The 27,343-nt window shown below is 47.5% G+C and overlaps 1 protein-coding gene and 1 long non-coding RNA gene across 4 annotated transcripts in view; one reads left to right on the top strand and one right to left on the bottom strand.

Annotated features, from left to right (window-relative positions):
• tox2 (TOX high mobility group box family member 2) overlaps positions 1-27,343 on the top strand; it is a 117,602-nt gene that overhangs the window by 36,897 nt on the left and 53,362 nt on the right. The window lies entirely within an intron of this gene.
• Positions 15,968-27,047, bottom strand: LOC116986513. Its single transcript, XR_004415494.1, has 4 exons — positions 27,016-27,047; positions 25,845-25,847; positions 18,760-18,764; positions 15,968-15,978 (listed from the first exon to the last, which is right to left on the bottom strand). It is a non-coding gene; the product is annotated as an uncharacterized LOC116986513 (long non-coding RNA).

The following is a 27,343-nucleotide window of genomic DNA, read 5'->3' on the forward strand; positions in this document are numbered from 1 at the left end:
GATTCTTATTAAATCTTTTCCCCTTCACCTTAAACCTTTGTCCTCTGGTCCTTGATTCACCTACTCTGGGCAAGAGGCTCTGTGCATCTACCCAATCTATTCCTCTCATCTTCTGATACACCTCTCTAAGGTCACCCCTCATCCTTCTGCGCTCCAAGGAATAGAGACCCAGCCTACTCAACCTCTCCCTGTAGCTCACACCTTGATGGGAGCAAATGCATAGAGAGCATCAGGCAGAACATGCATTCATATAGCACCGTGGATTAAAGCTCCAACCCTGTGGGGGATGAATACACCTCAGGCCTGGGAGCATTCATCCTACTTTTAGTCAAATCCTCTAATTCTTATTGTAGACTGAAATGCTGTTGCAGCTTTGTGGCCGGATGCTAGGATAGGCAGGTGACAGTGAGTGTGGGGTGTGGAGAGGTGGCTGCTGCGATCCTCTCACACTGTCCATGTGGCCCTGAGGGATGGACCATTGGTACCCGTCCACACGCACACCTCTCAAAGTAAAGACCCCCACCCACATGGCTTTCAATGCTGTGTCTGAAAGACCCTATGCTCAGCCCCCGTGGGGAGTGAGGCAGGACGATGAACACTGGGTAAAGTGGCAGGAAACCCACCATGGCGAGAAAATAGCTGTCACTCTGCTGTGTAAAAATAGGATATATGGTAAGAATGCAGGAAATCTACACACTGTTCTGTACTGGAATGTAATCTGTCTGCTCTAGATAGGAGAGTTGACCCTTTCATTGCCAGCAGAAAGGCACAGCGCACAGGAAACCTGGAGATGAAGGCTCAGGCTGCGGCCACATTAGGCTTTGATTCTCCCGGCTGAAGATTCCAGCTGTGCTGCAGTGCCGGCCGATGGTAGGATGCCCACTGGCCACTTGACCCGCGGTAGAAAGGATGCCCACTGGCCATTTGACCCACTATGGGTAAAATGCCCACTGACCACTTTGCCCACTGGCTACTTTGCCTACTGACCACTTTGCCCACTGTAGGTAGGATGCCCACTGATCAGGATGGAAGGTTGGGCCGAATGGCCTGTTTAAATGCTGTACGATTCTATGATTTTAAGTAGTGGTCAGCTTTGATGAACGTGTAACCGTTCTGTGGGCGGGAGGGAATCTTCTCTGAAAACCAGTGATTCACAGATGGGTTGAACTTTGCACAGGTTTGGTCAGCAGGGGATGGTTACTGTACTGCCAGACAGCTTCTGCTGGCCTCACTACTATGTTGATGTTGTTCCAAAGGTCAATAATCAGAAGAGACAGACTGTGATTTTGCAGCCATTTACACCCCCCTGTTGCTTCTGTCAGTTGGCACCTTCTCCTAACCTGCGACATTAACACGTTTATTCACCTGCTCGCTGCATCCAGAAGCTTGTAACTGTGAAATGTTGGCGAGGTGGTCACTTAGCCAGAATTTAACTGGACAAGACGCAAGGCACAAGTAACGAGAACTGCATGAAAGGGGTGACACGGTGGCGCAGCGGTAGATTTGCTGCCTTACAACGCTTGCAGTACGGGTGCTGGCTGTACGGAGTTTGTACATTCGCCTCATGACCTGCGTGGGTTTTCTCCGAGATCTGCAGTTTCCTCCCACACTCCAAACACATACAGGTTTGTAGGTTAATTGGCTTGGTATAAATGTAAAATTATCCCTAGTGTGTGTAGGATAGTGCCGGTGTGTGTAGGATAGTGCCAGTGTGTACAGGATAGTGCCAGTGTGCGTGGGATAGTGCTAGTGTGTGGGATAGTTCTAGTGTGTGTGGGATAGTGCTAGTGTGTGTGTAGGATAGTGCTAGTGTGTGTAGGATAGTGCTAGTGTGTGTGGGGTAGTGCTAGTGTGTGTGTAGGATAGTGCTAGTGTGTGTGTAGGATAGTGCTAGTGTGTGTGTAGGATAGTGCTAGTGTGTGTAGGATAGTGCTAGTGTGTGTAGGATAGTGCTAGTGTGTGTGAGATAGTGCTAGTGTGCGGGGATAGTGCTAGTGTGTGTGTAGGATAGTGCTGTTCAAAAGGGAACTGCAGATGCTGGAATATCGAAGGTACACAAAATTGCTGGAGGAACTCAGCGGGTGCAGCAGCATCTATGGAGCGAAGGAAATAGGCGACGTTTCGGGCCGAAACCCTTCTGTCTGAAGAAGGGTTTCGGCCCGAAACGTCGCCTATTTCCTTCGCTCCATAGATGCTGCTGCACCCGCTGAGTTCCTCCAGCAATTTTGTGTACCTAGGATAGTGCTAGTGTGCGGGGGATAGTGCTAGTGTGTGTGGGATAGTGCTAGTGTGTGTGGGATAGTGCTAGTGTGCGGGGGATAATGCTAGTGTGTGTGGGATAGTGCTAGTGTGTGTGGGATAGTGCTAGTGTGTGTGGGATAGTGCTAGTGTGTGTAGGATAGTGCTAGTGTGCGGGGATTGCTGGTTGGTGCAGACCCAGTGGGCCGAAGGTCCTGTACCCGTGCTGTATCTCTAAACTAAACTAAACCTGTACAGCATCAGACACGACAGCACCTCAGCAAGGCTTGTACAGTCTGTGAAGCTGCTTTGTCGTCTGATCATTGTTATAAATGGAGTGAACAATGATTGCAATGTGATTGTGGTCACGTGGCGTGTGTCAAGGGGCAAGACTGTGTCATTGTCATATGTACCGACAACAGAATAACAACGTTCTTACAGCAGCAGCACAACAGGCCCATAAATGTAATATCATCATCACTGTAATACTGGTACAAGAAACTTAAGAGTCTAAGGCACAGTCCGTAGAAGGTCATGTGTAGGGAGGAACTGCAGATACGGTTTAAACTGAAGTTTGACTCCAAAAGCTGGAGTAACTCAGCAGGTCAGACTACATCTCTGGAGAGAAGAAATAGGTGACGTTTCGGGTTGAGACGTCACCTATTCCTTTTCTCCAAAGATGCTGTCTGCACCGCTGAGTTACTCCAGCTTTTGGAGTCTATCCATAGAAGATCATAGTTGGTGAGGTTAGTGTTGTGTCATGTTTGAGAGCCTGGTGTTTACAGACTCTTGCAGTGGTGTTGATTTAGAGATAAGCATTGATCCATGTTGTTGTCCATTTACCTTTGTGGGTTTCTGTTGCTCACTTGTAAAGGTGGAAGTGACATTTGTATAATGTGTACGTTACCACCTGTGAGAGTGTAGTATTCACTCCGCACTGCCCTCTGGTCTCCCAGTCCCCCTCACCCAGGGCTGGGAGAGCCGTCAGCCCAATATGGGCACTAACTCCGATTCATGAGCCATTGCCAAGTTTAACAAGTCAACAGCTTTATTGTGACCCTAATCCTTTGAATGAAGTGTTGCGATTGTTGTGTTTATTTTTGTAGGTCATGCTTAAACTTGTCACAATGTGAACTGCAAAGCACTTATCATCTCCCCATCTTTCTGATCTTTTCCATCAATGCTGAACAACAGATGCAGAACAAAGTACAGAGGTTACCAAAGTCGTCAACTTGAGTATTATTGTGTGAGGTACAGCTACAATGAAACTCTAGCTTGCAGCAGCTTCACAGACACATAGACTCAGCCAACTGGCAATACATAAATTATACTTCACTTATACAAGACAATGAAAAGGAAAAAAGAACATGTCGAACATAGTGCAAAACACAATTAGAAAAACAAGTCCACGGTAGTAAAGTTCTGGAATGTTCTGTTACCAGGGTAGGATGTGGGTCGGTTCAAGAACCTGATGGACACAAAGTGCTGGAGTAACCCAGCGGGTCAGGCAGCATCTCTGGAGAATGTGGACAGGTGCTGCTTTGGGTCGGGACCTCCTTCAGACTCATTTGTAGGGAAGTAGTTGTTTCTGGTGGTGGGATTTCAGGCTCTGGACAACAGCACAAAACGAGGACTGGTTACTAGCCCTGACCTGGGTACTTGGATTGATACACTTAGGATGGTGTAGGACCAGGAGAAGGCTCTTCGGCCCATCCAGCCTGCTTCGCACCCACTATAAACATGGCTGAGCCTCTGTCTCACTTCTCCTCAACCCTCGATGTATTTTATGTACAGAAATCTATCTACCATCTCCTTAAATATGTTCAGCAACTCCGCCTCCACAGCCTTGTGTGGGGGAGAGTTCCACAGGCTGAAACGTTCTCCATTTTGGTCGTAACCCGCCCCAGCAGGGGAGCTCCCTGCACCTGTAGTCAGCTCCAGAAGAGCCGTTTCATTGTGGGTGACACAAGCTGTGACCCAACCTCTCCACGTCCAGTCCTGCCAGCCCAGCAGTCAGTGGAGAACACCGTCTGTGATTTCCCTCTTAACATAAAAAGGACATAGTATTCCTGCTGTGGACTCGACCTACCATCAACCTAAACGTTTGTGATTTATACCAGGGTGGTGCGTTCTTTGACTGTTCATAGTCATTCTTCACTATCACTCAGCTTCAGTCCACCAATGCACCATGACTAGAAATACTTCTTGCCACCTCTGTAACGTTCCTCCCTTCCCCTCCCCTCCTGCCTCAGTTCATTTGTTGCTGAACCCTAACTCATGGTGATTCCATCTCTGGGTTACAGTTCCAACAACATCCCGCCACAGTCTCCCTGTGAGGGCATTGAAAACTCAGAACTTTGCTTTGTATCCCAGCCGGAATCAGATCTCAATCACTCATAATCCTTGCACCAAACGGTCGGTGTGGCCCTGGCACCCATTAAAGTTATTAGTGTGATGTGTCAGAGAGTGTCTCTGGGACCGTTGCCTGCACGCACTTGTCAGCAGTAGAGGAGAGGCAAGGCAATGTGGTTTAAGAGTGCGGCTTCATCAGTGAGCACGGAGACACAACTACCTCAATGAGACCCTCAGACTATATCTTGTACAAAACATTATTCTCTTTATCCTGTCTCTGTACACTGTGGACAGTTCGATTGTAATCATGTATCGTCTTTCCACTGACTGGATAGCATGCAACAAAATAGATTTTCCCCGTACCTTGGTACAAATGACAACAAACTAAACTAAACTGAACAAGGGTCCCGACCGGAAGGCCATTGTCCATTCCCTCCACAGATGTTGCCTGACCTTCTGAGTTCCTCCAGCACCTTGTGTTTTTCTCTTGCACACTTATGGTCTGTCTAGATAATTGCAGCCAACTAACTGCATGTTGGAACAAATCAGCTGAAGCAGTTTCAGAGGGTTGCTGGGCTCACCAACATGAATGTGTAGGAAGGAACTGCAGATGCTGGATTAAACCGAAGATCGACACAGAAAGCTGGAGTTACTCAGCAGGAGAGGCAGCATCTCTGGAGAGAAGGATTGGGTGACATTTTAGGTCGAAACCCTTGTCTTGAGCCAAAAAGTCACCCATTCCTTCTCTCCAGAGATGCTGCCTGTTGAGTCTCACCAACATTAATGCTGTATGTAACAAAGTTGATGGAATAGGTCCAGAACATTATTGACAAGTCAGCTTAAGATCAGCTGGAGGTGAAATAATATCTCTCCCAAATGGAAAGACAGAAGAATATCTGGAATCCTGTGCAATATTTGTGAATCACTGAGGGGGTCTCCCACCCTTCACTGGGTGGTGACACTGCCCCTTCAATGCTTTAACAGCACTCCATTGTCACACCTGCCTAAGTACGGTGACATTCCTCTCCTTGCATACAGTCCAGTAACAATCTTAATAAACATAGGCCCAATCATTCAGTGTAAGAATATGGGAATCATAGGTTACACAGAGGCAGTACACAAGTTGCCACATGTCTGGTGCCATTTTGTATGATTCAAGTCCAAAGTAGTTAAAAATATAGAGTTTTAGGTTGGCCACAAGGGCCTGTTGACCTGGTGATGGCACGGGGTCAGAGTTGCAGAGTCATCCTGCTCAGTGAACTCTGGGTTCATGACTACTAGATTGAAGGTTCAGGCTGCTGTTCAAATGCAGCATACATGAATGGAAAATCAGGTTGGTACTGGACCCCATGAAAGGGAGTTTGTAGAGTGCCTCCGAGATGGATTCTTAGAGCAGCTTGTACTGGAGCCTACCAGAGAGAAGGTAATTCTGGATTTAGTGTTTTGTAATGAACCGGAATTGATAAGGGGACTCAAGGTAAAGGAACCATTAGGAGGTAGTGACCATAATATGATAAGTTTTAATCTGCAATTTGAGAGGGAGAAGGTAAAATTGGAAGTGTCAGTATTGCAGTTGAACAAAGGGGACTATGGCGGCATTAGGGAGGAGCTGGCCAAAGTTGACTGGAAAGGGACCCTAGCAGGGATGACGGTGGAACAGCCATGGCAGGTATTTCTGGGAATAATCCGGTAGATGCAGAATCATTTCATTCCAAAGAGGAAGAAAGATTCTGAGGTGGGTAAGAGGCAACCGTGGCTGATAAGGGAAGTCAAAGACAGTATAAAACTAAAAGAGAAGCCTTATAACATAGCAAAGATGAGCGGGAAGCCAGAGGATTGGGAAACTTTTAAAGATCAACAGAAGGTAAATAAAAAGGTAATATGGGGAGATAAAATGAGGTACGGAGGTAAGCTAACCAAGAATATAAAGGAGGATAGTAAAAGCTTTCTTTATGTGAAGAGGAAAAAATTAGTTATGACAAATGTGGGTCCCTTGAAGATAGAAACAGGTGAATTTATTGTGGGGAACATGGAAATGGCAGACGAGTTGAACAGGCACTTTGGTTCTGTCTTTACTAAGGAAGACACAAGCAATCTCCCAGATGTACTAGGGGACAAAATACCAAGGGTGACGGAGGAACTGAAGGAAATTCATATTAGTCAGGAAATGTTGTTGGGTAGACTGATGGGACTTAAGGCAGATAAATCCCCGGGCCTATAGATTCTGGATCAGTTCCTGTGAATTGGAGGGTAGCTAATGTTATCCCAATTTTTAAGAAAGGCGAGAGAGGGAAAACAGGGAATTATAGACCAGTTAGCCTGACATCGGTGGTGGGGAAGATGCTGGCGTCAATTATAAAAGATGAAATAGCCGCACATTTGGATAGCAGTAACAGGATCAGTCCAAGTCAGCATGGATTTACGAAGGGGAAATCATGCTTGACTAATCTTCTGGAATTTTTTGAGGATGTAACAAGTAAACTGGACAAGGGAGAGCCAGTGGATGTAGTGTACCTGGACTTTCAGAAAGCCTTTGATAAGGTCCCACACAGGAGATAAGTGGGCAAAATTAGAGCACACTGTATTGGGGGTAGGGTATTGACATGGATAGAAAATTGGTTGGCAGACAGGAAACAAAGAGATTAACAGGTCCCTTTCAGTGACTAGTGGGGTACCGCAAGGCTTGGTGCTGGGCCGCAGCTATTTACAATATACATTAATGATTTAGATGAAGGAATAAAAGTAACATTAGCAAATTTGCAGATGACACAGTTGGGTGGCAGTGAAATTGTGAAGAGGATGCTATGAGGACATAGGGTGACTTGGACAGGTTGGGTGAGTGGGCAGATGCATGGCAGATGCAGTATAATGTGGATAAATGTGAGGTTATACACTTTGGTGGCAAGAACAGGAAGGCAGATTATTATCTGTATGGTGTCAAGTTAGGAAAAGGGGAAGTACAACGAGAGCTGGTTGTCCTTGTACATCAGTCACTGAAAGTAAACATGCAGGTACAGCCATTGAATGGAGGTGCTGGCTCGAAGGGCCGAATGGCCTAAACCAATTGTCTATCCAGGAGATGTGGAAAAAAATGTTTTCCTCATCTCAGTTCTAAATGGCCTACCCCTTATTCTTCAACTGTGGCCCCTGGTTCTGGACTCCTCCAACACTGGGAACATTTCCTGCATCAGGTGAGTGTGGCATTGTCACAGATGTCCTCTATTGCAAAGCATAGTTTCCACAATTACTTGAACTAAAGTTACACATCACTTTCAAGAGTGAGCTTTAAAACTACCCAGCACTTTATGTTTTGCTCAAGACTTCAGCATCTGCAGTTCGTTGTATCGCCAAAGATAATCTCTGCTTCCTCAACCACAGAATTGCTAATCATGTCGGCACAGCAGGTGGGAAGGGTCAGTGGTATTAGATAAGGTCACGGACTTCCGGCAGTAACAGCCTGGATACTGGTTGCAAAACTGAAGCATTCCCGCTACATTTGGATATAATTATGATAAAATTATGATATGAAAGACCACCATTTAATAGACTCAATGTAAATACAAATGGGTGCTGCAACTCAATGGGACTTACCATACAAAAACAAAATACTGCTTAAAATCTAACATTGAAAACAAACATAGAAACATAGAAACATAGAAATTAGGTGCAGGAGTAGGCCATTCGGCCCTTCGAGCCTGCACCGCCATTCAATATGATCATGGCTGATCATCCAACTCAGTATCCCGTACCTGTCTTCTCTCCATACCCTCTGATCCCCTTAGCCACAAGGGCCACATCTAACTCCCTCTTAAATATAGCCAATGAACTGGCCTCGACTACCCTCTGTGGCAGAGAGTTCCAGAGATTCACCACTCTCTGTGTGAAAAATGTTCTTCTCATCTCGGTTTTAAAGGATTTCCCCCTTATCCTTAAGCTGTGACCCCTTGTCCGGGACTTCCCCAACATCGGGAGCAATCTTCCTGCATCTAGCCTGTCCAACCCCTTAAGAATTTTGTAAGTTTCTATAAGATCCCCTCTCAATTTCCTAAATTCTAGAGAGTATAAACCAAGTCTATCCAGTCTTTCTTCATAAGACAGTCCTGACATCCCAGGAATCAGTCTGGTGAACCTTCTCTGCACTCCCTCTAATGTCCTTCCTCAGATTTGGAGACCAAAACTGTACGCAATATTCCAGGTGTGGTCTCACCAAGACCCTGTACAACTGCAGTAGAACCTCCCTGCTCCTATACTCAAATCCTTTTGCTATGAAAGCTAACATACCATTCGCTTTCTTCACTGCCTGCTGTACCTGCATGCCTACTTTCAATGACTGGTGTACCATGACACCCAGGTCTCGCTGCACCTCCCCTTTTCCTAGTCGGCCACCATTTAGATCATGGATATGCCCTGTTGGATATGCCCAGAGAGCTCCCAGTTTTTGTGATATTTCTCCAGGAAGGTCAGTATTTCTTGTCCACTCCCGTTGATCTATGCAATGACTGAACATTTTCCAAGGGGGTCAACTGGTCACGCACACAGCAAGCCCGGAGAGGCAGTGTAGTTACCAGAGGCTTTTGAGAAGTCGGATGTTGGTGATGGTACTGATGCGACACACCTCTCTCTGTTCCCCACATTCAGGATAGGCAGTCCAATTAGGTTCAGATACTTGCGTTTCAGTTGTGTTCACAGATAAATATCCATTTCCCACAGAGCTGTGGTGATGTGTTGTGGAGATGAGTGGCAGGGTGGCACAGCGGTAGAGCCACTACCTCACAGCGCCTGAGACCCATTTTCAATCCTGACCTCGGGTGCTGTTGGTGTGGAGTTTGCGCGTTCTCCCTGTGACCACGTGGGTTTCTTCCGGGTGCTCCGATTCCCTTCCTCATCCCAAAGACGTACAGGTTTGTAGGTTAATTGGCTTCTGCAACTTACCCCTAGTGTGTAGGGAGTGGAGGAGAGAGGAAGATAACATAGAACTAGTGTACGGGTGATCGACATTCGGCGACGGCTCGGTGGCCTGAAGTTCCATGCTGTATCTCAGTTCCATGCTGTATCTCGAAACTAAAACTGAAAACTAGAATACAGCTCGTTAGGCTTGCTTGTAACGTTAGGTTGATTTGGGGATATTTTCCCTATTGAAGAAACACACATTTCCTCAGTGGAAGATTAGATCACATTGCTCCATAATGCTCAGAAACTAAATCAGTGAGTAAACCATGGTATGTAGGGAAATATAGACCACAAGGCAGTGGTGGGCCATTCAGCCCATCGTGCCTGTGCTAACTGCCAATGTCATACCTGATCTCTCCTGCACTAACTCATTTCCCAGACACACTCTGGTGACATAATGAATGCAGAAAAATGTAATGATTGTTTGCTCCAGAAACAGACAGTGAGGTTCTTTCACGAATAATGTTGAAGTCCAGAGGAAATGATGTAGAAAGATACTTGGGAATCCAGGTAGTTTGAATATGTAATATATTAATCTATTGGGGACCAGAAACCAATTAAACAAATGAAATGTATGCACAAGGAACTGGTTTATGCTGGTTTATAAAAAAAAAGACACAGAGTGCTGGAGTAACTCAGCAAGTCAGGCAGCATCTTTGAAGAACATGGGTGATATTTTGGATTTTGGATTTAAAGTGAAGAAGGGTCCCAACCCGAAACGTCACCCATCCATGTTCTCCAGACATGCTGCCTGATCCGCTGAGTTACTCCAGCACTCTGTGAAACGTCACCTAAGAATGTGGCCTCCTTTTAAAACTATAATTGAATGATGTAAAGAATAGTTAGTGAGGCTGATCGCTTGCCTGTAGCCACCATGATGAGCTGTGGGGAGCACTTACACACGAGTGTAGATGCCACAGAGTTGCCAGTCACACTGTCTCTCCCTGAACCCTCTCCGCCAACTACAATACGCCAAAGCTGCTGAGTTCACATATTGCGGAGGCTTCTCAGCCCAGCACTACAGCTGTTCTGGAAGGTTCTCAGGACACTGTGGGGTGGGCAGGAGATGGGCACAGACTGTGTGGAGTGTGACGCCAGGCTGAGCCGCAGTGGATCGACACTGGCAAATGTTGCGCTCTGACACTCGGCCCACAGCCTCACAGATCAGCAACACAATATTTCCATTCTACTTAACCTGAATTAATTGCTGTGTGTGCTCTGGTGGTGAAAAACCAGAACGCTTCCCATACTTCACATTTTTTAGTCATAGAGTGATACATCGTGGAAACAGGCCCTTCAGCCCAACTTGCCCACACCGGCCAACATGTCCCAGCTACACTCGTCCCACCTGCCCACGTTTGGTCCATATCCCTTCAAACCTGGCCTATCCATGTACCTGTTTAACTGTTTCTTAAATGTTGGGATAGTCCCAGCCTCAACTACCTCCTCTGGCAGCTTGTTCCATACATCCACCACCCTTTGTGTGAAAAAGTTACCCCTCAGATTCCTATTAAATCTTTTCCACTTCACCGTAAACCTATGTCCTCTTGCCCTCGATTCACCTACTCTGTGCATCTGCCCGATCTATTCCTCTCATGATTTTATATGTGGTTTTTTGTAAGATTGTGAAGTTACTCCCACATAAACCAAACTAAAGCTGTGATGAGTTGCTGATATTTGTGGATCCTCTTCATATTCTCATGTGATGGTACCGACCTTTTACTGACAACATAGAATTACACAAAGGTCACAGCCCAGGAAGCCATTCTGCCCATTCAGCATGAGCCAGCACAGTGCAAGAATTCCCCACTGCTGCCCTTCCCCCAGCCTCCCGCGGCCCACACACTCTGCTGCCAACAACCACCGCCATCTCCAATCCAAAGCTTCACACCGATTAAAACAAACATTGAGTCTATCTGCTAAAATTATTAAAAGACCATGTCCACCTTTGCTTAGTTTAGTTTAGAGTTACAGCATGGAAACAGGCCGTAGGGCCCACTGAATCCGCGCCGACCAGCAATCACCCTGTACGCTAGTTCTATCCTACACAATTTGAAGAAGCCAATTAACCTACAAACCCGCACGTCTTAGGAGTGTGGGAGGAAACCGTAGGATCTGGAGAAAACCCATACCGTCACGGGGAGAACGTACAAACTCAGTACAGACAGCACCCGTAGTCAGGATGGAACCCGGGTCTCTGGCGCTGTGAGGCAGCAACTCTACCACTGCGCCACCGTACTGCCCTGTTTCAGCCTTTAGTGCCTCTGGGTCCGTTGTGGGCTGCAGTGCAGTTTAGGGAGATGTTTGAGTCCACATCACCCCATGGGCATGGTGTCATCGTGAAGCTGGCTGGGTTAAAAGGTTGAGGAGGCAGCAGGACGGGGGACATGGTCACACCATGGTACTAAAAGGGTTTGATGGACAACGAGGAACTCAAGGTGGAGCTGTACGGTAAAGATTGTCAGCAGGGGAAGGGCAGAGAAACCAGGGATCAGCGCTGGTCAATTCTACGCTGCTCCTAGTCCTGGGCAATTAGAGTCCTGATGCCACCAAGCTAATTGGAGAGGCTAGCAAAGGGCTTGAGATGTGCTTGCAAAGTAAAGCTGTATTTTATCTACAAGCTAAGGTCATAGTTCCAGGCACCATTACCAAGCAACTGAACAGAAACTAACGGCTTGATTTCCTAGGTAAGGATACCTTTGGTTTAATAAGACATAGGCCAGTAGGCCAATCACGTCTATTCTGCCATTCAACCCTGGCTAATCTATCTTCACCTCTCAACCCCATTCGCCAGCCTTCTCCTCATAACCTTTGATGCCCCAACCAATCAAGAATCTATCTATCTCCCCCTTAAAAATACTCATTGACTTGGTCTCCACCACCATCTATGGCAATGAATTCCACAGATTCCCCAGCCTCTAACTAAAGGAATTCCCGCTCATCTCCATTTTCAGCTAGCCCGGGACCACCTGACGTGCCGCCATGTTGAGACACATGGGTTCAGCTCAAGGCTCAATGCCAGCTGGGCTTCACCCACCACTTGCCAAGTGGCAGGGCTACTTCAAAGTCAGTTTTAATTGTCACATACACCCCAATGTGCGGTGAAATTAATTTGCCAGTAGAGGTACAATTACACGATACACAATAAGATTTAACACAAACATCCACCACAGCATTCTTCACTGTGGTGGGAGGCACAAAGTTCAGTCATACCTCCTCCTTGTTCACCCGTGGTTGGGGCCATGAACCCTCCCTCCGTCTGTACATCGCCGCTACGGACAGCCCGATGTACAGACCCTCTCGTCGGGACGGTCGAACACACTCCACGGCTTGGATGTCCCGAATCGGTACTTCCTTCCCGGAGACCGCGGCTTCAGGATGATATAGGCCGCAGGCCGGCAGTCGGAGCTCTTCTCGGCGAGGGATCCCAGGCTCCGGTTGGTAAGTCCACGCCATGCCTTTGGCTAGAAGCTCCGCAGACCGCGGCTTCAGGATGTAACAGTCCGCGGCCCAGCGATCGGAGCACTCCTCTCTGGCGACTCCCGGGAAGGGCTCGCCCGCTCCACGATGAAAAGTCCACGCTGTGCCCGCTGCTGAGCTCCGGTCCCGACTCCAGGAAAGGCTGCTCTAATCCATGCTGTTAGGCCGCGAGGGAGGCGACCAAAAGCAGTTCCCCCCTTACCCCCCCCCCCCCCCCCCCCCCACACAAGACACACCAAGAGAAACTAAACCAAACATTTGGACACAGTAAAAAAACACAAAAAGTCAAAATAACAAACACGCTGCTGGCAGGGCAGCCGTCTCACAGCGCCCCCCCCCCCCACCGAACAACTTTGGCCCAAAACATTGTACACATTAATCTCCCGTGGATTAACCCAAGTTCAGACACTTCATGTTGAAGTGGATGTTCTATTCAAGTTCAACATGGTAGTATCACAACACTAATGCAGATTTGTGGCAGCTCTCCCAATAATATATTGGCATTATATAGACAGAACACTTTGGAAATGATCCATATACTTTGTGGTAAATGATTTGAAACTTCCAGCCTACAATGCTAATGCTTGTTGGTTGCAGTTACTCATCTGTACTCACCAGCATCCCACAGCATTGGTGGACAATACTACTGAGGAAAGTAAGCAGACGGATATTGCCAGAACACATTTGCCACACTGCACTAAATAGTTGCTGCTGTCAGCTGCTGTAAATCTTAAGCAGCAACGAAAGAGAACTGGGAAGATGCATTGGTTATAAATATATGAATCTTTTATATCCGATTGGAGTAGCTTTTAACAGTCCCCTGGGACAGTTGACCCAATTTCTTCACTCTTGCTTTCCATCAATGTGGTTAGCTCACTCCTGTCTATACCACAGTGCGTTAGAATGTTATCCTTGGCCCTGGCTGTGCTGAGCAGGATCCAGTCCGGGTTGAGAGGGAGAAGACTGACTGCCTGAGTGAAGGACAGAGGAAGCCACACGCTCAGACAATGGAAGACAAGGGTAATTGACAACTGCACTGGTGGAGGGAGATACGTCAGCGTGGACACAATCCATTGATGCATCTACTGTGCACTTCTTGGGAGGTGGCAGTGGGGATGTTAATTATTGAGACAATTCAGCATTATCATAGCCTCAGGCACCGCAAACGTCTCAATTCTGAAACTATTCAATTATTTATGATAAATGTCGATTCCTATTCTCAATAATTTATATCTTGGCTGCAAACTTGAACTGAAAAGCAAAACACATCTGACTTAGTGCAGCTGTTGTGGTCCACTGTGTTGGTCACACACAGGACTCTTTCGTTCAGCCGTCTGAAAGTCTCTTGTAGTCCTCGTCCCTCAATAACTCCAGCACTTCTCCCTCCATGCGAGCCTTCACTCCCAGCGTTCATCACTCTCTGTGTCAGGCTCCTTGGCTCCTTCCCACATCAGGATGAATCTCCTTGTTGTTACTATTTGTTTGTCAATCATTTTGCAAAGACTCATTTATCACACAGCTGCTGAAATATTTAACAATCCGTATCTCTCGGCCTCCGTTCACCTTCTCTCATTATCTGTGCACTGGCGATATAGCGTGGACGGAGAATTCAAAGGATTCCCGACATTTCAAAAAGACCATATTTGCTGCCCGCATGTGGCAGACATGAGTTGGTGAACGCCGGTGTATAAATGTGGGCATGATTTGGCTGTCTAAGTGGAAGTGCATACTTTGATTGTGTTCCTCAGGTTTTTGCAACTGCTCTCTGCAATTTCATAGTTTGTGCATAGATTTTAGACCATTTAGTCCAACCCATCTATTCTCAGCATTCCTTGTGTTTAAAATAAGAAAGTGCTGGAGCACCCGCACTGGAGTGAAGTGTGGGTCAGGCAGCATCTCTGGAGAAAAGAATAAGTGACGTCCCGGGTCCAGACTCTTCAGACTGAAGAAGGGTCTCGACCATCACACATTCCTTCTCTCCAGAGATGCTGCCTGACCCGCTGAGTTACTCCAGCTTTTTGTGTCTATCTTTGGTTTAAACCAACATCTGCAGTTCCTTCCTACACAGGTGAGGCGATTTACGGGCAGATTGACACAGAAGTGGATGGCTACCACTGGCTTGTCACTAAGGGGCTGAGTCTAAAGCCACATTAGATCAGCTAGAACTAAACGATTCCGGTCTGATCATGTAGGGCACTAGGGTGAGGATCGGAGCGAGACGGAGCAGGGAGACGTTACAGAGACACGTAGAAATGCCTTGAATGGGAGGTCAGGCTCACAGATCCCCGGAGCAGAGGCAGGACGTACGGGCAAAGGAATGAAGTGGCTCAGAAGGGAACGCGATCAGTTCATGCAAACAGATACTCAGGAAAATGTCATGTGACAGGCAGAGAGGAAAAGATGAATAGTGATGAATGTGTGTTGAATAGTGTCGAGTCTGTGGGAGGTGCAGCACCCGGCTAGCATAGGGCAGCGGAAATAATGACGTGGGGACAATTGCCACTGCAGGGCAACCAGTGCAGGGCAACTGTGCAGGGCAACCAGTGCAGGGCCACCAGTCCAGGGCAACCAGTGCAGGGCAACCAGTGCAGGGCCACTAGTGCAGGGCCACCAGTGCAGGGCCACCAGTCCAGGGCCACCAGTCCAGGGCCACCAGTCCAGGGCAACTGTGCAGGGCAACCAGTGCAGGGCCACCAGTGCAGGGCCACCAGTGCAGGGCCACCAGTGCAGGGCAACTGTGCAGGGCAACCAGTCCAGGGCAACCAGTGCAGGGCCACCAGTGCAGGGCCACCAGTGCAGGGCAACCAGTGCAGGGCCACTAGTGCAAGGCCACCAGTCCAGGGCCACCAGTCCAGGGCCACCAGTCCAGGGCCACCAGTCCAGGGCAACCAGTCCAGGGCAACCAGTCCAGGGCAACTAGTGCAGGGCAACCAGTGCAGGCACAAAATGCTGGAATAACTCAGTGGGACAGGCAGCATCTGGAGAAAAGGAATGGGTGATGTTTCGGATCGATCTTGTGCATAAGTCCCTTGTGCTAGGCAGCAGTGCAGGACTGGCAGCTGTGCAGGGCAGTGTGAGATGATGGGGGAACGGTGCGGACAAGTATCGCAGAGAGCGAGGAGACCAGTGGCTCAACAAGGAAAAATATAAACAAGAGAAATATAAAACCCTTTATAACAGCAATGAAGTGAATGTAAGAGGTAGCCATGTGAATGCATTAGAGTTACTACTGATAAATAACCACAGTTGAATATCTTTAACTGCCCAGTTATGGAGATGTCTGCTACAACAGTCTATCAAAAGTTGTACCTTAGCTCATCTCAACTCTGAAAAGCAATAAAGTTCCCACTGCTGCATAGTTGCTGCTTGCTCCACCCACAACTAACCAGTGAATGAATGTCACTGTAGCCAGCCATCAAAATTACCAACACTGAGAATGGCAACAGTGGATGTCCAAAACAGAATCCAACACAGCCCAGTCCTTCACCAAGGTCATGGCTGCTGTTCTACCCCAGTTCCTGCACTATCCCCATTCCTTGATCACTTTAATACCTTTAAGTCTGTCAGCCTCTGTTTTGAATGAGCCCAGTGACTGAGCCTGCATATGGGTAGACTTCCAATGTACACAACCTATGTGTGAAGAAACTTCTTCTTACCTCAGTCCTACATTCTGAGACCATGGCGCAGATTCTACACTCCCCAGTCAGGGAGAACGGCTCAATGGAGAATTTAGTACATCTTTCTCCCAGTCATCTCGTCATTCTTCGTAACGCCAGATAGTATCAAACCAATCAGCTCCACCTCCTCATCGCTGGTCGACCCACACGCCCAAGGATGGCGATGCTGGAGGCCCTGCCACAGCCTGGGGCTCGCCTGGAACAGGCCCTGCTGCAGCCTGGAGCTCACAATGCTGGAGGCCCTGCAGCAGCCTGGAGCTCACAATGCTGGAGGCCCTGCGGCAGCCTGGGGCTCGCCTGGAACGGGCCTTGCTGCAGCTGGAGTTCACGATGCTGGAGGCCCTGCGGCAGCATGGAGCTCACGATGCTGGAGGCCCTGCCGCAGCCTGGGGCTCGCCTGGAACAGGCACCGTACACCACAACTGGAGAGCCAACTGGGCTTTGAAAATGGCATCAAAATCTAGCGCCCCTTACATGCGGGCTCAGTGGATTACTGCTGTACACTTGCTAATCGGGACGTGCTTGGGGATGGCAATACCCTCTGGACTGTTTGTAACAAGTGAATTTCACGGTGAGATTGTACTTCACACAAGTGACAATTAAAGCACCACTGAACTGGCAGCCCTGAAACCAATCAAGGGAACCCCTGCACCTCTCTAACAGCTGAATCCTCTTTTAGGTCAGAAGCCTGAAGCTGTGCACAATACTCCAAGTCTGGTCTCACCAAGGCCTTGTATAATTGTTGTAGGTTCCTCATCTCACCAAACTTTTCATACTTTCATATTTCTGCCAGCTGTTTTGTATCTTCCAACTTCTCTGACATTTTGTTAATCTCATTTTAAATGCTCCTGTCTCTCTGCCTATGTTTGTCCTCGCTAATCTTTCCTTCTTTACATATCTATAGAAGCCCTCACTGCCCCTGTTTATATTTCTCACCACTCTGTGCTTGTGCTTTATCTTGCCCTTCCTTATCACATTCTTGGGCCTCCATTGCTGCATTCTAAATCACTCTCCACCTCACACACTGCTATTTCTGTGCCTTAAAGCAATGAAAAACAAATAAAGAGCTTATCAAATTATTTTTAAAAATTAAAAATCATTAACAATGTAAAAACACTTTACAGCAGTAAATCATTTAAAATGTGTAAAAATATTGCAGTAATCGCAACTAATTGAGATTGCTACAATGACGTCAGGGCCAGGCTGAGAGGAGATGGTCGGTCCCCACTGGTCAGTCCCCACTGGTTAGTCCCCACTGGTCAGTCCCCACTGGTCAGTCCCCACTGGTCGGCATGGACAAGGTGGGCTGATTCACCCGTTTCCATGTAGATTGGGAAACTTCCACAAAGGACCCAAGGCATTGATAAGGAAAGGGAGAGTGGAAGGGGAGGGTGAGACAGCAAGAAACATAACCAGATACAAAGCTTCGGCAAAATGTGACAAAGAAATATTCAGACACGGTTAATGCAGGTCCCTTATAAACTGAGACCAGACAGATTATATTGGAAATAAAGAAATGGCTGACAACTTAAACAAATATTTTGTGTCTTCATAGAAGTAGTCACTAAAACTATGAGAGGGTAGGAACAAGAAGTTCCCTTTGGGTTGGGAGCCTGCCCAGTGAGTTGCAGTAAACGGTGCCCGCCCAAGCTGTCAATGAATTCAGAGGTAATGCATGATACAAAAAGGTGCACATTCCACAGGCACGACAGTGGAGATGCCTGGATGATGACTATGAGTCAGTCATTCAAGAGAGAGATGAGAAGAAATGTCTTCACCCAGAGGATAGCAAATCTTGGAAATCCTGTTGTCAGAGGGAGGCTGAGGAGGCTCAATGCTGAGTATATTCAAGAAAGAGATAGGTAGATTGATAAATGTTAAGGGATGTGGGTTGAGTGAAGGAAAGTTGCACTAACATACAAGATCTGTTATCATACCACTAAAGGTCAGAGAGCAGGCCCACACCAACAATAAAAATGTGGACATCAAATATGTTTGAAACATTACATCTGGAAGAGATGAGATTCCTCTTAGCAGGTAAAGCAAACCAATTCCAAAAGACGTGGTCTACATTTATGGACCTATTACAAGCATGAGGTGCAATAGTAATTTTAAAAATAAATAAATAAATAAATGGTATCAGGACCTGGCATTGGGAGGTAAAACAACAAAAACAGACTTGGTTGGTAGTCTTTCTGCGGAGTTTAATGTTATAATAGAGCGATTGTCCTTACTTTCTTTTTCTTTCTTTTCTAAGGTCTACTTTCTTACTTTACTTCCTTCTCTAACTTCTTTTCTAAGGGGCTTTCTTTTCCCAACACTCTCTTGCACTTCACAACTCTTGCGCACCTTCTTTACTTTCCTTACTTCTATCTTTTTCTTAAAGCTTTAAAAAAAAAAAATGAAGCGGTACAAAAAATGTATTAAGATATATGTGTTGTGTGTTATTGTAATTTACCGTACTTCTAATAAAAATATTTTTTAAAAAAAATTAAAAAAAAAGGTCAGCGAGCAGGAGAAGTTGAATGGGCTACTCTTGCTCAGTTTGCTGTGAGGAACAGGCCAGCGTTAGTGTTGCTGCAGATATATCACACAGTGGTGTAGGCATCGAGATATCTGACGTCCACTGTAGGGATATCAGACCAGTTGTAGCATAGAGACAGTGAATGCTGCTAGCATCACTATGGAGATAGTAGACCTGTGTCAGGGCTGCCAACTCTCACGCATTGAGAGTGAGAGTCACGCATTTCAAAAAATTCTCACGCTCTCACGCTGCTCACAAATTTCTCACACTCAAAAATCTGCAGGTGCTGAAAGTTCAAAATAAAGCAAAAATTGTTTTAGAGGTGAGTAAAAACCATGAGGGGAATATATAAGGTGAATGCATAGTCTTTTTCCCGGGATATGTGATTCAACAACTAAAGGGCATTGGTTGAGCATTAGCAGGGCTGTCAAACGGGATGATTTTGGGGGGGAAAAAGTCATTTAGTTTCTCCCGTGCAGGCACCGTGCGGTGGTCCCAGCACCACCACCCCCCACCGAGGCACCGCTCACACCTCCCACCCTCACCTCCGGCGGCTCTATGTCCGTCTGTCGCTCTGCCCACACCCCATGGAGTTTTAACCCCAGCCCGGAGCCAGCAATGGACCAGGTGAGTGCGGGCGTCGGTGCCACCTCCGGAGCCTCGGGGATGAATCTCGGGCTAAGGCTCCGCTCCAATGCCCGACCCCCGGGTCACTGACCCTCACCTCCCCCGGACCTCAGCCGGACACAGAGCACCTGAGCCGGCCGGCATTCCTGGGGGGGGGGGGGGATGGAAGCGCTCTCCCCGGGCACTGCCAAGTCTCCGCCCATTCACGATGTTGTCGCCTCTTCACTGACACACACTCTCACACACACACACACTGGCACACACAAGGGTTAAAGGGATATGGGCCAAATGCGGATAAATGGGACTAGTTTAGATGGGGCATCTTGATCTGCATGAACAAATTGGGATGAAGGGTCTGTTTCCATGCTGTAAGACTATGACACATTGTAGAAAGGGTGCAATTGCTCTGGAGAGGATCCAGGGGCGATTTATGAACATATTCACAGGGCTGGACATTTTTTTTTACTTTGAAGAAAGATTTGATCACTGGGATTGTATTCTCTGGAGCAACGGAGGTGAAGAAAAAGCTTAGTTGAGGTGAATAATATTAAGAGAATAGGACCTGTTTCGCTTCATAAAGAGTGTAGGAAGGAACTGCAGATGCTGATTTAAACTGAAGATAGACACTAAAAACTAGAAAACCTCAGCAGGACAGGCAGCATCTCTGGAGAGAAATAATGGGTGATATTTCGGGTCGAGACCTTCAGCCTGAAGAGGTTGAAAACCAGCCATAAAACACAATGACTGGAAATGTATGTCATCCAACTAAGGGCAGAAATCAGAATCATGTATTCATCTTTATTGATGTGACACCATAATAAATATATTACAGAAAAAACAATGTAATGGTGTGGCACGGTGGCGCAGCGGTAGAGTTGCTGCCTTACTACCACATGGGTTTTCTCTGGATATTACAGTTTCTCCCACATCCGAAAGAAGTGTAGGTTTGTAGGTTAATTGGCTGCTGTAAATTGTCCCCAGCGTGTAGGATGGAACTGGTGTATGGTAGATTGCTGGTCAGTGTGGACTTGGTGGGCTGAAGGGCCTGTTTCCATATATATGTTTTACATATATATCTTAATTTCATTGAACCATATACGATTGAATATGTGGCATTATTTTCATCTTGTTTCTATAGTCAAAGGGTAAGGTTGATTGATTTATTTGTGCAGAACAGTGATGGAAGTCTGACTCTTGCCTTGTTTCTCTTTTTTTCTCTATATATATATATGCATAACAGCATGAATTATAATCTGATTTCTATACATGAATATAGTCATTCATGTGCTGCACCTGTTGATCAGAGCCTGGCTCTACTCTGGAATGGAATTAGGAATGTAATTTAGCCTAAACATATTCATACCTAATCCAATTTAAAGCATAAACGTTGCATTCAAGTGTAAGTTAAAAGACTCGCTACAGTATGCGCCAGATTGCACAATTTCAAGCTGAAAAATGAGAAAGCTCCGTACCATGGGAGGGGGGACACCCTACTCCCACACCCTCCACCCCTCGGTTGCTACGCTCCCTCACAATTTCTCACTCTCAACTCTTACCCAATGTTGGCAGCCCTGCCTGTGTTAATGTTGCCATGGAGATGTCAGACAGAGCTGAGGTGTCAGCATGACTAGATAGCCACAGAGCCAGGGCTAGCAGTATTCTGGAGACCTGGGACTGGGTTCATACCGCCACAGAGATGTTGAACTGTTAGAATAAAAGACACAAAGTGCTGAAATAACTCAGAGGGTCAAGCAGTATCTGTGGACAACATGGATGGGTGATGTTTTGGGTTGGGACCCTTCTTCAGACTGATTGTAATTGGGGAGGGGGAGAAAGCTGGAAGGGAGGTGGTGCAGCACAAAGCCTGGTGGTTACTGATGGGGGGGGGGGGAGAGGGGTTGATATACAGATGGTTGGACAAAGGTCGTAGATGAAAGGCTAGAAGGGGTGAGATAAGGATGAAGTTCAATGTGAAGCCAGTGGAAGGAATTTAGCTGCAAGAGGGGAAATGTGTGTGTATCCAGGTGGGGCGCAGGGAAGAGGAGGGGTAAAAAGGAGGGGAAAATTAGATGTTTCTTCGTAAGCTAGTTACGTAAAATTGGAGAATTCAACGTTGATACGGGTAGTTGTAAGCTGATGAAGCAGCGTACAGTATGTGTTACTGATGGGCTACTGTGTTAGTGTTGCTCTGCAGATGTTGCTACTGTCTAGATACTCATTCACTATCTCAATATTTTCTTTTCACTTACTTAACATGGAAGGAGTGGACTCAGCCCATCAGACCTATCCCCCTCAGTGGAACGCTCTCGTCAGCCCCGTGCCGTCACTGCCGTCCTACAATTGATTCTCTCACAAGCCCATCCACTCCCCGTAGATGCAATGGCCAATGAAGCTACAGTGCATGTTGAGGCTGTGGGAGGGTGGTGATGGGGGAACCTACGTGGTCATAGAGAGATGTGCAGCCATGGTCAGCATTGAGCCCGCTTCCTGGAACTGAGAGTTGGCAGCAGGAATAACTTCACCAGCAGGCAGCCCATTGCCTGAGTGGTGATGGACTGTGCTTGCATTGCGATAGAGAGCTTGGGCTTCTGTTCTGCTTTCACTATGGACAGTGACCTATGCTGGCATCGGTGTGGCGATATTGCATCTCTCACCACAGTACTTTGGGGAATGTCAGACTTGTTGAAACACTGAAGTTAGACACAAAAAGCTGGAGTAACTCAGCGGGACAGGCAGCATCTCTGGAGAGAAGGAATGGGTGATGCCTCGGGTCTAGACCCTTCTTCAGACACACTCAGGGGAGAGGGAGACTGGAGATATGGAAGGGTACAAAGAGAATGTAAGTTGTGAAAATGAGAGATTTGTCCGAAGAAGGGTCTCAACCCGAGGCATCACCTACTCCTTTTCACTAGAGATGCTGCCTGTCCCGCTGAGTTACTCCAGCATTTTGTGTGTATCTTCGGTTTAGTCCAGCATCTGCAGTTCTTTCCTACACATTTTGTTTGCTGAAGCACTGCTCACGGGACATCAGGGCTGGAGAGGTAACAGACTCTGCCAGGAAGATCATAAAGACTTGGACAGACCCAGGTCGTGGTCACATTGCCGCTGAAACATAGAAACATAGAAACATAAAAAATAGGTGCAGGACTAGGCCCTTCGAGCCTGCACCGCCATTCAATATGATCATGGCTGATCATCCAACTCAGTATCCTGTACCTGCCTTCTCTCCATACCCCCTGATCTCTTTAGCCACAAGGGCCACATCTAACTCCCTCTTAAATATAGCCAATGAACTGGCCTCAACTACCTTCTGTGGCAGAGAATTCCAGAGACTCACCACTCTCTGTGTGAAAAATGTTTTCCTCATCTGGGTCCTGAAGTGTGGGAAGAGTCAGACCTGTGCCAGCAGATGTGGGCATGGCAGACTGCACCAGTCTAGCTGGAACAGATCTGCATGCATTGCAGGAGTGGCATTAGGCTAGCTAGCAGCAGAGATATTGGACCCTTATTGCCATCAGCACCACATGGCAGCATGACGGAGTGGCAGAGGCTCCTCAATGGGAAATACCTCTGCCTTATCTGTACCATTAGCTGCACCCATCTGATATGGAAATGAGATGAAGCCACAAGAGAAAGTGTGCGCTTTACGAGTCAGTAGGTGAGGCAGCACTCGGCCAGTAAGCCACCGAGTCGATGACAACCTTGTCAGCATCTGACTACAATGTCATTTGGGTGCACACAAGCACACTGCAATTCTAGAATCAAATTACTATTGAGACTCCAGAGGTGCTGCCTGAACCGTTGAGTTACTCCAGCATTGTGTGTCTATTACCAGTGTAAACCAGTTCCCGTCCTACAAACTTTAGATTTAACTTTAGACTTACAGTGTGGAAACAGGCCCTTCAGCCCACGTAGTCCGCGCTGGGCAGCGATCACCCCGTACACTAGCACCATCCTACACACTAGGTACCATTTACTCTACACAAATTGATTGTTACAATAACAGTGTATTTTGTATAAAGCCCCTTCGTATCAATTTTTACCAAAGCCAATTAACCTACAAACCTATACGTCTTAAGAGTGTGGGAGGAAAGCGGAGCACCTGTGGAAAACCCACGAGGTCACAGGGAGAATGTACAAACTCCTGTAGTCAGGATGTTACTCTAGCACTGTGAGGCAGCAACTCTACCGCTGTGCCACCGTGCCCCTCTCAAAGCAGTCTGTCCACATTGTGGTTCTTGAGCCGTTTGTTTGGGAATAAAGCTTAAACGTTCCAAACTGGCTGAGTGGGCTGAGCGTCCTGGCACCGCCACCTCCAGCAACACATCTGCAACAGCTGCTTTGTGACAGGATTTGGGACAGGCAGATATCGCTCAGCTGATGGTCAACATCTGCACCAAGTCCTGATGTAGATCTCAACCTGAATCATCAACTTCGCCTCCACAGGTGCTGCTTGACCTGCTGAGTTCTTCCAGTTGTTTATTTTTTAATCCAGGTTCCTCATTTGTAGTCTCTTTTCTCCATTACTGCTGATATTGGTTACTTTCCCCAGCACTGATGACTCCATCTTTTTGTGTATTGTCCTGCCGAGCTTCACTGTTTATATCACTCGTTACCACCTTCTCCACAGCCAACAATGGACCATTGTGGGCTCTACCCTTGCTTGATTGTTGTTGCTGCCTTTGTTTTGTCATTTTGTGTTCCTTTCATTCATTTGTTTTATGTTCCTTTTCATGTCTCTCGGTTCCCTCTTCCCTGACTCTCAGTCTGAAGAAGCGTCACCCATTCCTTCTCTCCAGAGATGCTGCCAGTCCCACTGAGTTACTCCAGCATTTTGTGTCTATCTTTGACTGCAGAGATTAGTTCTTTAGTGGAGGGACACCCAAGCAGGAGGTGAGTAGAAACACCTGGAGCCAGACATGTCAGGGATGGATCCAGAACTCCCTTCCTCCTGCAAAGTGAGGTGGCAGCTGCAACCCTCCCAAAGGCAGCAGGTAGAAACATAGAAACATAGGTGCAGGAGTAGGCCATCCGGCCATTCCAGCCAGCACCACCATTCAATATGATCATGGCTGATCATCCAAAATCTGTACCCTGTTTCTGCTTTTCCCCCATATCCATTGATTCCTTTAGCCCTAAGAGCTAAATCTAACTATCTTTTGAAAACATCCAGTGAATTGGCCTCCACTGCCTTCTGTGGCAGAGAATTCCACAGATTCACAACTCTCTGGGTGAAGAGGTTTTTCCTCATCTCAGTTCTAAGTGGCCAACCCCTTATTCTTAAACTGTGACCCCTGGTTCTGGACTCCCCCAACATCGGGAACATTTTTCCTGCATCTAGCCTGTCCAATCCTTTAATAATTTCACATGTTGGGATGTTGGGCCTTGGAGGTTCATCCTCAGGTTATTGGGGAGATTATCAGGGAGGTGTTTAGATGAGGAGAGCAGCGTGTGTGGTTTGATGGGTGGGTGGGTGGCACTGGGGCTCCATGGAGTGGCCTGGCCTGCTCCGCTGAGCCCAGTACAGGTGGAGGCTGCCTCTATCACCCCGAGAGATCACGTTCTAGCTCAACACCGGGTCTGTCACCTTCCACATCACAGTACGGCGGTGGGTCAACTGCTTGTCCGGATATTTACTGAGTGTTGTAACAGTCCCTGACTCCAGCATCCACTGTTCTACACGTCTACCTGGATCTATAAACTAAACTAAACTAAACCAGCCACTGGGTGATACATTCTGACTCAGAACCCCACGCCCTCTGGCCATGGACACCAGTGGGAGAGGTTCCTGCATCTCACAATCCTGGCCTCTCTATCCGGCTCTCTCTGAACATGCTCTACATCACAGTCAACAAGCCCACCCTGTTCAGTTCCTCCTCGTAACCACAGCAGCTGCTCCCAATGTCCATGAATCTCCCCTCAACCACTCCTTCACAACAAGACCCTAGAGAGCAGCTCAGCACTGTCTCTACTTGGTGATAGGACCACCCTGTCACCAACTGGAGACTGGTCCTGACCTCCATTCCACCTCATTGGAGACCCTCGGACTATCAGTAATTGGACTTCACTGGACTTTACCTTGCACGGAACGTTATTCCCTTTCTCCTGTATCTGTACACTGTGGATGGCTCGATTGTAACCATATTTTGTCTTTCCACTGACTGGTGAGCATGCAACAAAACAGCTTTTCACTGTACCTCGGTACACGTGACAATAAACTTAAGTAAACCTTGCGTTTGATCTAACGCACCCGTGTAGACACTGATGCAGCAGTGTCACCCTCAGTTGCAGCAGTGTCACCCTCTGCTGGGGGTTAGATCAGTGCCAGTGGGTCCAAGCCTGCGATGGGCAGGTCTCTCTCTTCTTGCTGCTCTGGCCCATGGCCTCAGTACTGGCGGGAATTGTCTGTGGGGTCACGAGCTGCCGGCACCCCCAGTCACCCCCACAACAGATGGAGATTAGCAAGCTTTAAGCAATGGGCAAATGGAGCAATCCCAGATGGCCAACACTGACCAGGCACCGCCCACAGCTGCCATCCACACCAGGCCACTCCCACCACCCGTGTGAGGGACCAGGTACAGGTGGTGACCAGGGCACCAGGTGATGCCTCCTGCATCAGAGACAGTTACACAGTTAAACATACCCAAGGCCTGAGACTACACTACACATGCTGGCTGTGTATGGCGCAAAACTAAAGGGTTAAATCCAGCTGTGCTGGAATCATTCATTGCCCAACTACATTCTCTATCCAGCTGTTCTGGACCCATTCCACACCCAGATGTAAGTTGTCCAGCTGTTCTAGAACAGACTGTGCGGCTGTTCTAGAGCAGCCCTGTGCCTGGGTTCGGACTTCCAGCTCTCCTGGAACAGCTCGTGATTGGGTACAAACTTCCAGCTGTTCTAGAACATCTCTGTGCCTGGGTACAGACTTCCAGCTGTTCTGGAACAGAGTGTTTCCAAAAATGCTGACATTTGAGAGAGAAATGGCGCTAACATTTCAAACACCTTTAATCTTCCCACTGGAGAAGTTTGAGGAACATTAGCGGGTATTTCACTTCACCGTTCCATACAACTGTAACCCATATTATTGTACAGGTGTGAGGTATGGACTCTCACTCGAGCACTGTCCAAGTCTCTCGATGGTACCTACACCCAAGAAAAGTTCACAATGTCAGTTGGAGGGCCCACATCACCAACGCTCGGCTCTATGGGGAGGTTCCACCTCTGTCTGACGGAGAAGATCAGGTGGAGAAGGATGAGGCTCGCTGCTCACTGCCACCGCCCCCCAGAAATGCCCGCTGTGGGAACCCACCCATGGAAGACGTGACCCGGGACGGCCGATCAAGACAATGCTGAAGACGTTGATGGAAGACGTATGGAGGACAGAGATGTGTGGTGCGTCCGTCACCGTGCCCGTCAGAAACCAGCACCACTGCGTCGATAATGTTTTCAACCATTTAATAATTACAATAAATAATCACCTCACTGATCGTGC

The sequence above is a fragment of the Amblyraja radiata genome, chromosome 23, assembly GCF_010909765.2.
Source record: "Amblyraja radiata isolate CabotCenter1 chromosome 23, sAmbRad1.1.pri, whole genome shotgun sequence".
In the NCBI taxonomy this organism is placed as follows: Eukaryota; Metazoa; Chordata; class Chondrichthyes; order Rajiformes; family Rajidae; genus Amblyraja; species Amblyraja radiata.